Raw genomic sequence first — 12,514 nt, forward strand, 5'->3', positions numbered from 1 at the left:
CTGTGTCTAATTTTTTGAGGAACCAACATATAGTTTTCCTCAGTGGCTGCCCATTTTACATTCTTACCAGCAATGTACGTGGGTTCCAATTTCTTCATATTCTTGCCAAGACTTGTTCTTTCCTTTCCTTTCCTTTTAAAAATAATAGCCATTCTAATGAATGTAAAGTAGTATATCTTTGTAGTTTCATTTGAATTTTCATAATGATTAGTGATTTTGAGCAACCTTTCATGTGTTTATTGGTCATTTGTGCATCTTCTTTGGAGAAATGTCCACTCAAGTGCTTTGGCCATTTTTGAACTGGGTTGTATGTTTTTCTGTCATTGAGTTGTAGAAGTTCTTCTTTTTTTTTTAAACTTTTTTTTAACGTTTATTTATTTTTGAGACAGAGAGAGACAGAGCATGAATGGGGGAAGGACAGAGAGAGAGGGAGACACAGAATCGGAAGCAGGCTCCAGGCTCTGAACCATCAGCCCAGAGCCCGACGTGGGGCTCGAACTCATGGACTGCGAGATCGTGACCTGAGCTGAAGTCGGATGTTTAACCGACTGAGCCACCCAGGCGCCCCGAGTTAGAAGTTCTTTATATATTCTAGATATTAATCTCTTATCAGATATATGATTTACAAGTATTTTTCCCAGTCTGTAGGTTACCTTTTTACTCTCTTATTAGTGTCATTTGATGTACAGAAGTTCTCAATTTAAGTCTAGTTTACCTATTTTTGTTCTTGTTGCTTATGCTTTTGGTGTCTTATCTAAGAAATTATTGCCAAATCCAATGTAATGGAGATTTTTTCCAATGCTTTTTTTCCCTAAGAGTCTTATGGTTTTTGTCCTTATGGTTCTTGTAATCTTCAATCCATTTTGAATTAATTTTTGTATATGATGTTCTATTAGCTTTTAAAATAAAATACAAATTGGATCTAGCATACCTTTCCAATTTTATCTCAACACTCCAACTTCCCCATTCCACTCTACTCCACCCACGCTGGCTTCCTTTCTCTATCTTTTTCCACAGCTTTATTGAGACATAATTGACATAACATTGTGTAAATTTAAGGTACAACATGTTGACTTGATACGTTTACATATTGTCAAATAATTACCACCATAGCATTAACTAATATCTCCATCGCATCATGTATTTTTAGCATACTAAGCTCTTGTCCATATCTGAGAGTTCACACTTGTTCCCTCTGTTTAGATGACTCTTTGCATGACTAATTCATGCTTACCTTTCAGGTTTCAGCTCAAATGTTATGTTCCTTCAGAGGCTTTGTCTACTATCTTTTCTACTTCTCCTTTCTATTTCTCTTCCTGCCCTTTCCAGGTTATTCTTTTTATTCCATCCCATTTATTTCCTTTATAATACTTAGAAGTGTAAGTGCCCCATTTGTTTGTTTCTTGTCCATCTCCTTTTCTGAGTGGGGGGGGGGATGTATCTGCCTGGATTACAGCTGTATCTCCTGCATCTAAACACTACCTGGCACACAGTAGGTCCTTAAACATTTTTGATAAATGAATGACTGCATGCAAGAATAGATCATTGAATGAATGGGAAATTAACTAGTCCTTAGCTAAGAATTCTCAATTTGTTTAAATATGCCCTCTGCTTAGCCTTAGAACTATGGAAAAGTATTCCATCTTTTAATGTGGTTAATCAATCTATGTGTTAGTAATGTTGATCTCAAAGATTTATTATTTTCCTTTATGCTTATTTGAGATTATGGGTTAAGACTATTTGAAATCTAATTGTACTGTGTTTGGATTTGACTGACTTTGCTCTCTCTCCACCAGTTCTGCCATTTTAATCTGAAGACTGAGGCCCAGTAAACTTATGGAGAGGCTGATAAATAGGCATGTCTAGAATGATAAATAGGCCCTTCTAGAGTAAGGGGTCGTGGTAAGGGTGATGGTGGTAGTGGGGAGTATTCCAAGGAGGGATTAGAGGGCCTATCTGTCTTCAAGCACTATTCCATGGAAATAGCACTTTGTTGACTGTTGATGATTGTTATATTGAAAGAGAAAATGTATACAAGGACTTCTATTGGGTGTAGGAGGTGATAGTTCTCTAAGCAGTACACACAAGAACTCATTCATGATTAATATTGAGTTGGACAAGCTGTTTATTACATAATAATTACCTTATCTGGTGTGACCTTATCTTGTCAGAGAACTGCCAGTGCTAAGCAAGGGGAGGAGAGGGCACTCATTTCTGTCAGGCTGTACAGCAGAATAACAATGGTTCAGGGAAGGCTCCTTGTTCAAAATCTTTGCAAAAACAAAGAGTATTTTCTGAAAGAGTGAACCACGGTTGGTTAGCTGGAAGTGTGTTCTGACTCTGATGTCTTTGTGTGAATCCCTTCAAAATGTGCATAAAGCTATAGATGCCCTTTGCTGTACATCATCCCAAACGAGCTAGAGTGACTAACCAGGTTGGTGGAGCGTTTGTCTAATTTGGCTAAGAGCATCTATCTGAGATCGTTTAAAGGTAAACGAGATAGATCTGGCTGTTTAAACAGCATCAGAGTTTGTCTTTGGTCTGATGTCCTTGATGCACCTTCCTCCCTCCTCTGAATTCTCTTAGTACTCTTGCTTCATCTGTGTTCATCCCACTGTTACTTTCTGTATCTTGTCTCCTTAACTATAAGCTCTTACAGGGCAATAAGTTGCTTGATTTATCATTGCATCCTCCATAGACTATGGTACCAGGGTTTTTAGATATAAAAATTGATAGTAATGATGGCAGTGATTAACATTTATTGATCCTATATACTGTGCCTATGTGCCAAGCTCCGTGATTTGTTTGTAGTAATTTAATTTTCCTTACAACCTCTTGAGATATGTACTATTAAAATTCCTGTTATCTTACGAATAAATTAGGGCTCAGAATTGTTAATTAACTTCCCAATGGTCACAGAAGCAGGTATTTGACCAGGCCATTCACCCTAGAAACTGTGATCTTAACCTCTAAACTATATACTAGGTGATGAATAAATGTATGTTGAATATAAGGTTTGTACGCTCTTGGGTGATGAAGGTTATTTGACTCCAGACCATAATAAACCTGGAAGATCCATATTGGTTTTTACCAATTTTGAGCATTATTTAATCTGGAAGATTTCTAGGAAATCAAGTTAGGATGAACCTTGATGCTCACTTATTTATATATATTTATTTATATTTAAATACAAATATTCCTTCATTCATTCTACAACTATTTATTGAATGCAAAATATGTGTCAGACCCTCACTAGGTATGAAGGTATGATAGAGAACAAAAAGAAATATGGTCTAAGTGCTGGTATAGCTTATTTCCAAGTGGGAATAATGGGTATTGACAAATAGTTACACTAAATGAATGTGTGAATTACTACAGATTGAGGTGTTGCTCTGAAGGAAGAGGAAACTAGTTCCAGACAGCACATAAAAGAGGAACCTGACCAGGGCCAGGTGTCAGGGAAGGCTTCTATGAAGAAAGCATCTTTTAGTTGGCTTGGCTGGAATACTGCTGGTTCTTTGCAATAGTTTGTGTATTTTCTACTCCTGACAGTTTTTCACTCATGTTCAATTTCCAAACACATGCCTAGAGAGTCCCTAGCTGTAATTTCCCTGAGTTGTTCCTTTCCTTAGTTTTCACATTTTTCTTAGTTTCCAGGATCATTCATTACTTGTGTCCACCCTACCCCCATCTCTTTCTCCCTTATTCAGTCAATCAGGGCTGTGAGCAATGGCCCACGTCATCCCTGGTCCCTCATGCCATCCCTGGCCTCTGATGCATCATTTTAATGACACTGCTGACACCTACACAGTTCTCCTAAAATTCCTCCATTAGTCATTCCTTTGGTCAGGGCTCTTAAGGTCTTTTTAAAATTCATAAATTCTCTCTGGGAAGGTGGCACATCTAGACACTTTTTAGCTATTAGTTTTTCTCATTAACTAGGTTCGGAGAACAGGTCCATGAGGTGATTTTTAATAAAGCATTTGAGGAAGTATGAGCATTGCTTTGAAAGAGATGCTTCCACAAAAACTAAGTGACCCTGAGGGGGTTCCAAAAGGAAGTAGGTGGTAATGACAGAAGGGAAGAGTGGCTCCAAAGCCAACACCTAATAAGATGGGCAGGAAAGGGGTGCCTGGGTGGCTCGGTCGGTTAAGCGTCCGACTTTGGCTCAGGTCATGATCTCATGGTCCGTGAGTTCGAGCCCCGCGTCGGGCTCTGTGCTGACAGCTCAGAGCCTGGAGCCTGTTTCAGATTCTGTGTCTCCCTCTCTCTCTGCCCCTCCCCTGTTCATGCTCTGTCTCTCTCTGTCTCAAAAATAAATAAACGTTGAAAGATGGGCAGGAAGAATGGGGCTGGTCATTCTGTTGCTATCTTTCATCTCTTCAGACTGGCTTATTTTGGCAAGGTGAGTTCTAGGTGACCACATCATTTATTGCCCAAATGAAGACAGTTTTGAGAATGAAATGGGGGAATTTTAAAAATTATGCAGGACAGGGGAGCCTGGTCAGCTCAGTTGGTGAAGCGTCCAACTCTTGATTTCAACTCAGGTCATGATCTCGTGGTCATGAAATCCAGCTCTGTGTCAGGCTCTACGTTGGGCATGGAGCCTGCTTGGATTCTCTCTCTCCCTCTCTCTCCCCCTACCCCCATCTCTCTCTCTCTCTCTCTCTCTCTCTCTCTCTCTCTCAAACACACACACACACACACACACACACACACACACACACACATACATACAGGATCAACAGCTCTAAATGAGGATTGTTCTGACAAAGAAGACACATGATCCCTCTAGTTACAGGAGGTACTGGGGAGGAATCTCCCTGCAAAGTTTAATAAGGAATTTAGCATTCCCCCTAGGAATCAAACAAACAAACAAATAAAAACATTTCTTCCTCCTAGGTCCACACACAGTCATAAGACACTTATTTGAATTTTTAAAAAATGTACTGACTCATTTATGTATTCTTGATTCAGAGTAAAAGATGCAATATTTTTATTCCAAATGGAGAGGTAGGTTGGGGGTAGGTTGGGAAGGGTCTTGAATGCCATGATGAGGAACATCAACCTAATCCTATCTGCGCAAAGAAGGATGCTGGGGATGGATGCAAAATGACCCAGGGCTTACAACTACCACCCTGGAGATGGTGTAGAGAATGGGCAGGTATAGCAAACACATTGGAAAGGGAGATGCTATTGACAGAAAGTGCAACGTGAACGTAGTCCCTGTGAAGGTGCTGAGGATCTGAGTGAGAGCAGTAGTGGAAGTCACAGAGCAAGGGGGCTGTATCTGAAAGATACTGTGCAGCTAGAGTCAATACCACTTGATGAATTACTGGCTGTGGGGAATGAGGAAGAAGAAGGAATAAAAGATGATTCAGGTTCCCAGAAAGACTGACTAGATAAAGGGCAATGCTGTTAGTCCAGATTGGAGACACAGGAAGAGGAACAAGACAGGGGACAAGGGAAGCTTTATTTTTTATATAAAATTTAAAGAACATGTATTGTGTGCCAGGGCTTTGCTGGCACTTTCCACACCATCTCACTTGATCCTGTTAGTAGACTTCAGAAGTGGCTCTTGTTATTATCCCTATTTTGCAAAGTAGGAGACCGAAGTGCGGAGTTTAAGTGCCTGCTCTGGCCACCCAGCTAATGACTGGTGGAGATGGAATGTGAAAGAAGCAACGGCTCCTGCTCTTTATCACTGTGCCTACTTCTTGGAGAGGAAGTTTGAATATATCGAGATGGTGGCAGTCTGGGGCTAAGTAGTTGTTGGTGTAAGTGTGGCAGATGAAAATCTAGCTTTTTTTAATTTTGTTTTTGTTTTCCTTCTGTTGAAGTGTGAGCATTTACCAAGGCTTGACACGGAGTCTCATTCTCTTCCCTCTCTCAATTGTATCCACTTTCATAGCTGCAACCATAACATCCACGGGATGTCTCTAAAGCATCGATATCAGTGATTGACCAATAGTTGCATATCTTCAGCTGCTTTTTAAACATCCCTAATTTCATGACTGCCGCCATGAAAATATTTAAGCCCTAGTTGAGGATCTATAACCAATGGGCTGTGCTGATAATAGTCACATGTCTTTTCAGAACTTTAGTTTTTCTTTCTATAATAAAAAGTGATTTGAAACTGACTATGTATAGTACAAGAGTTTAAGGCCTAGGAGGAGCCTTAGATACATCATTATTAACAGGATCTCTTTACTCTGTTCAAGGTTCCTGTAGTTGTAACTTGTGCTGGCCAATACAGTTTAAATTTAATTGAATGTATATGTAATTAAAAATTCACTTCATCGATCTCATTAGCCAAATTTAAATGCTCAGTTGCCACTTGTGACTAGTCACTACCATAATGGACAATGGTGATATGGAACATTTTTATCATTACTGAATGTTTTATTGGATGGGGCTGTAGATTAACCAGCCACCCATGCCTAAAACCAAAATTATCTTCTCGATTCACTCAAATTCATACTTTTATGGCTCACAGTAACATATAACATCATTGTTATAGACTGCATTGTGTCCCCCATCTACCCAGATTCATATGTTGAAGCCCTAAACCCTCATTGTGACTGTATTTGGAGATGGGGACTTTAGGGATGTAATTAGGGTTAAATGATGTAATAGGGGTGGGATCCTAATCTGAAAGGGCTGCTGTCTTTATCAGAAGAGAAAGAGACACTAAAGATCTCCTTTTTCCTGCATGTGACAGGGAAAGACCATATGAGGACTCAGTGAGATGGCAGGCACCACATCCCACCCAAACCTAACACATATTCTGCTCTTTTGAATTTGATCTTCTCTTTTGCAAACATATACAGGTGACCCTTGAACAACACATGTCTGAACTGCACAGGTCCACTTATACAAGGACTTTTCTTTTTTTGATAAATACAGTACCATACTGTAAATGTATTTTCCCTTTCTTATGATTTTCTTAATAATATTTTTTCTCGGGACGCCTGGGTGGCTCAGTCGGTTAAGCGGCCGACTTCAGCTCAGGTCACGATCTCACGGTCCATGAGTTCGAGCCCCGCGTCGGGCTCTGGGCTGATGGCTCAGAGCCTGGAGCCTGCTTCCGATTCTGTGTCTCCCTCTCTCTCTGCCCCTCCCCCATTCATGCTCTGTCTCTCTCTGTCTCAAAAATAAATAAAATGTTAAAAAAAAATTTAAAAAAAATATTTTTTCTCGAACTTATTTTATTGTAAGAAGGCAGTATTAATAAATATAACATACAAAATACGTGTTAACCTACTATTTATGTTATTGGTAATGCTTGCAGTCAACAGTAGGTTTTTAGTGAAGTTTGGGGGGAATCTAAAGTTATATGTGAAGTTTTGACTGTGTGAGGGGTCAGTACCCCTAACCCTCACACTGTTTAAGGGTCAACTGTACCTTGAGTGTTCTCCTTCCTTTCTATTTTCACTGATAACTTAGCATCATCTCATATTTAAGATACTGAACTACCTTACATCATGTTTCCTGTTACTACTTTAGATTTATAAATTAATGTCACCAAAAGATTGTTTTCATTCATGTCATTTTTGGTCATAAATCCTCAGAGATTCTCGATTAATTCTAGGGAAAAGCCAAAAATTCTTACCCCAAGATTTCAATCTAGCCACTATCAACTCTTCATGCTGCACACAGTCTCAACAAACTGATCTTCTGACTCACCCTCACACTTTAGCAACCACTGAACTTGTCCTTGCTTGGACACCTTGTTTCAGGATGTAGGTGAATCCTGCTCTACAACCTGACCGTTCCAGCTCCTCTTTGTCCATCATCAGCAGTAATAAGATCACAACAAGAATTACAATAAAAATAACAATGTGCTGGGGCGCCTGGGTGGCTCAGTCGGTTGGGTGTCCAACTTCGGCTCAGGTCATGATCTTGCGGTCCGTGAGTTCGAGCCCCGCGTCGGGCTCTGTGCTGACAGCTCAGAGCCTGGAGCCTGCTTCAGATTCTGTGTCTCCCTCTCTCTGACCCTCCCCCATTCATGCTCTGTCTCTCTCTGTCTCAAAAATAAATAAACGTTAAACAAAATTAAAAAAAAATAACAATGTGCTGGAGCACCCGGGTGGCTCAGTTGGTTAAACGTCCGATTCTTGGTTTTGGCTCAGGTCATAATCTCATGGTTCATGGGTTCAAGTCCTGCATTGGGATCTGCACTGGCAGTGCAGAGCCTGCTTGGATGCTCTGCCTCCCTCTCTCTCTGTCCCTCTCCTGCTCAAGCTCTTTCTCTCTTTCACACACAAAAATAAATAAATAAACATTAAAAAATATAGCAATGTACTTAATGGTTGCTATAAGCCAGCAACTGTACATAGGACTTGAATTATCTTACTAAATTTTCATAAAAACCCTATGAAATTAATATCACTCTCATCATGTTTTACTTGTGAAAACTGAGGATTGTGTTGCTCAAGTTAGGGCAAGTCTTACTTTACTTCTCTTTGTTACAGTCTATCCTCAACACTTATTTGGTACTCAGCACCAGAATATTTATTTTTTCAAGCGTGGGTCCTGTTTCTTCTACTAGCCTGGAAGCTTCTTTAAGGCAAGTCCTGTGTCTTGCACACTTCATTCAGACATCAAAGCAGATCTCAAGCTATACTGGTTCTTTCTACTTACCCATTTCTCAACAACTTGCAAGTTTCTCCTTCCAAATGCCATCTCTTAAATGTTTGTATGCCTTAAATAACAGCCTTAGTCCTTCTGATCTTCTTACTCTATAAATTTTGTCCAGCTATTCCGTGAGCTTTTGTTTCCATTACAAACTTTATGTGTGGTTGAGCATTAGAGGTGGTGTTCAGGCCCACTTGGCATGCAGGCCAAGCAGACTTCTCCGGTAGAGAATATACTTATGCAGGAAGAGGCTGGAATGCATCAGGGATACTGGAAGTCTCAGTTGTGACTTTTGGCTGGGCTGAGACTAGGAGAGGCAAGTGAAGTCCCTAGAAAGCAAAATTTAAGGAGGCACTCACTCAGGATTGTGAACTTGTTGCCCCTGCACTTGTGTGCCCCTGAGAGCGAATCTTGGCCTTGACCTCTGGGCTTAACCTAGGGAATATGCTTGGAGCACCTATAATGTCCTATTATATTTATTATAATATAATACATCCTGCTTTATATTATAGTTTCCCCTTATTAGAGTTTTTTGAGAACAGAAACTGTTGTCTTTGTAACCTCTCCCCGGTACTGCTTTATAACACATCAGCCACTCAAAAAAAAAAAAAAAAAGTTTGTGATGTTGAATTGAATTCCGCCTATAGAGGTAGGCTGTATGAGAGTGCCCATTCCCCTTCCCCACTCTCAGTTTCACCCTAGACCAGCAGAGATGATACTTATAAAAGATTTAGGAACTAAAAGGAATCAAGAGGCACAGAAGACAGCAATTCAGAAAACAGAGCTAGAGGAGTGGTTCCCAAAGTGTGGTTCCATGTTCCACAGCATCAGCCTTACCTGAGAATTTGTTAGGAATTCAAATTTCCAGGCCCCACCTCAGACCTACTGAATCAAATACTTGGGGAAGGGGAACAGGCAGATTATGTTTTTATAAGCCTTTGGGAGATTCTGAGTCAGAGAATGATCAGCTAGTGAATCAACCCAATGACCAGAAAGGATTTCTGGGAACTAGCCAGAGGGAAGAACTGTACCATAGGATATAAGTCTTGTTTACTAACAGAGCTGAGGGAGACTGACCTTGGGGAATGCAGTTCTATTAAACAAACAAACAAAAAATTGAAATCTGAGATGCTTTAGATATTAAAGAGAAGGTTTAGTTTTTAGGGAGTTTCAAACTGTTGAATAAAAACTCAAGGAATGACAAGGATCCTGAAGAAGCTGAAGTATCAGGGGACATTCAAGATGAGACAAGCCTGCTTAGAGGACAACCAGATGTCAGAGCAGACACAAAAGCACAGCAGGGGACCAGGACTGGGCACAGATACACCCCTGTTCCAAAAAATGCCTCTAGTCTTCAGTTTGGTCCCTGTAAAGACACAGAAGAAATGGTGGAGTTTGACAGACTGGAAGGAGAGGATGTGTTTAAGACTGTGAATTTCAGAAAGAAAAGATGAACTTACTAGGCAGGCATCAGTTACAGCTAGAATGCAATAAAGCCGGTAATATTCGTGCCAGGCTCACCTGGGTGAGAAAATTAATTTTTCCCAGTATCAGGCCTCATATTAGTCAGGTTTTTTCAGAAGAATAGAACCAAGAGCGAGTGTGTGTGTATACAGCATATATGTACATACATATTATATGTATTACATGGAGAACGAGAGATTTAGTTTAAGGCACTGGCTCACATAACTGTAGAGGTTTGGTGAGTCCAAAATCCGATGCAATAGGCCAGCAGGCTGAAGACTCAGGGAGGAGTTGTAGTTTGAGTCCAAAGGCAGTCTGCTGACTGAACTCCTTCTTTCTTGGGAGAGGCCAGTCTTTGTTCTCTTAAGACCTTCAAGTCCCTGGATGTAACCTAACCATCTTATGAAGGGCAATCTGATTTACCCAGAGTGGACCAATTTAAAGTTCAATCTCATTCAAAGAACAGAAATATCCAAAACAATGTTTGACCAAATATCTGGACATAATGCCCCCCCCCTCCAAGTTACATATAAAATTGACTATCATAAGACTGCACCCAGGAAAGTTCACTACCACTGGTCGTGGTGATATGTAGTATGCTACTACTACACCAGACAACTGAGAGAGGCAGAGATCTGACGGGGAGCTCCTCACTAAAGGAATATACGACCTTATCTGTGTTCTGCTCATATCTATTTATAAGCTGTGTGTGTGTATGTAATACTCTAGTCAGAGGAAAGGAATTGTATGAATTTCTACAAATAAATCAAGTACTAATTATCACTTGACTGTCTGAGACAGTTTCTAAAATTTTAAATTTATTTCCTCCTACCATTCTCTTACTCAAGACTGTCCCAATTTCTAGATGCTCTGCATCAGCATACGCTCATTGCTTTCCAGGCATTTTCTATATTATTCCTCATGTATTGTGACTATATTTTTACTGCTTTCTTTCTTTGGTGTCTATAAAAATTAACAGGCATTTAGATTATTCTAAGTTTTTTCGTTATCATGAATAATATTGCCATGAACATTTTTGTGCAAGTGTTTTGGTATATATGCACACTCATTTCTGCGGGGATATTAAGAAGTGATATATGTGGGCATGCTCAGTTTTATTAGACTACGTTATGCAAATTTCCTCAAGCTATGTCTGAGAATTCCAGGTGCCCAACATCCTCACCCACACTTGGTACTCTCAGTCTTGCCATTTCAGAGGGTTCGAGGTGAGTATTTTATTATGATTTTAATTTGCGTTTACCTTAGTGCTAAAAAGTTTGAATTCCCTGTCATGTTTGCTGGCCATTTTGATATCTTTTTTGGAGGAAGTACCTGTTCATGTCTCTTTCCCTTTTTTCCATCGGGTTGTCTGTCTTCATGTTGATTTTTTGGTCTCTCTTTATGTATTTTGTATATAAACCCTTTGTAGATTAATAGGTATTGTGTGGATCTTCCATTCTATGGTTTGCCTTTTCACTCTTAATGGTATGCTTTAATAAACAGAAGGTCTTAATTTTAATGTAGTCCAATTTATCAGTCTTTTTCTTTATGGTTAGTGCTTTTGTGTCCTGTTTAAGACAACTTTCTCAACTCCAAAGTAGTGGAGGCTTTGTTAATTCAAAGATTTTCTTAGAAATTTTATGTTTTACCACTCACATTTAGTTATACTCTCTCCTGGAATTGATTTCATGTAAAGTATGAAGTAGAGTCAAGGTTAATTTTTTCCAGTGTGTTCCAGGTCAAGTTCCCTGGAGCTCTAATCTGGGGAATTGAGATTTGTGTGCAGGAGTTTTATGGGGATAAAACTCTCAGATAGAACATGAGACCGAGCAGAAGAAGCAAGGTTGGGTGGAGAGAGAGGGTAAGCTGTGATACAGTTGCATTGGGACCTAGGCTATTCCCAAGGGAGCTCTTGAATTGGAATGGTCCTTCAGTGACCAATCTAGGAAAGGGCCAGAACTTTGGATACTTGCATGCACCAGTTACTGGATGTGGGCTACCCTCTGGGAGTGAGTATAATCTTGGATAAAGCAGCTTTCTTTGACTAAGGGACATTCTCAGAGAGACAGATGCCGCTGTGTGCCATCAGCAGCCAACTTTCCCAGCAACCAGGGAATGAGTGCCTCGGTCCTGAAGGTGGATCTGAGTAAACCAGTTGACTCAGCACCATTTATTGAAAAGATTGTCCTATTCCCACAAAGGTTGCCGCGGTGCCACCTTTGTCATAGATCAAGTGACAATATGCGTGGGTCTCATTTTGAACTCTATTCTGTTCCAGTGGTCTCTTTGTCAGTCCTTGAGCCAATACCACAGCCTCTGAATTACTGCAGCTTTATCCTAAGTGTTGACATCAGGGACATCCTGTTTTCCAAGACTATCTTGGCTAATAATTAAATTATTTTACTGTTTTCTG

The sequence above is a fragment of the Panthera leo genome, chromosome B4 (assembly GCF_018350215.1).
Source record: "Panthera leo isolate Ple1 chromosome B4, P.leo_Ple1_pat1.1, whole genome shotgun sequence".
Lineage (NCBI taxonomy): Eukaryota > Metazoa > Chordata > Mammalia > Carnivora > Felidae > Panthera > Panthera leo.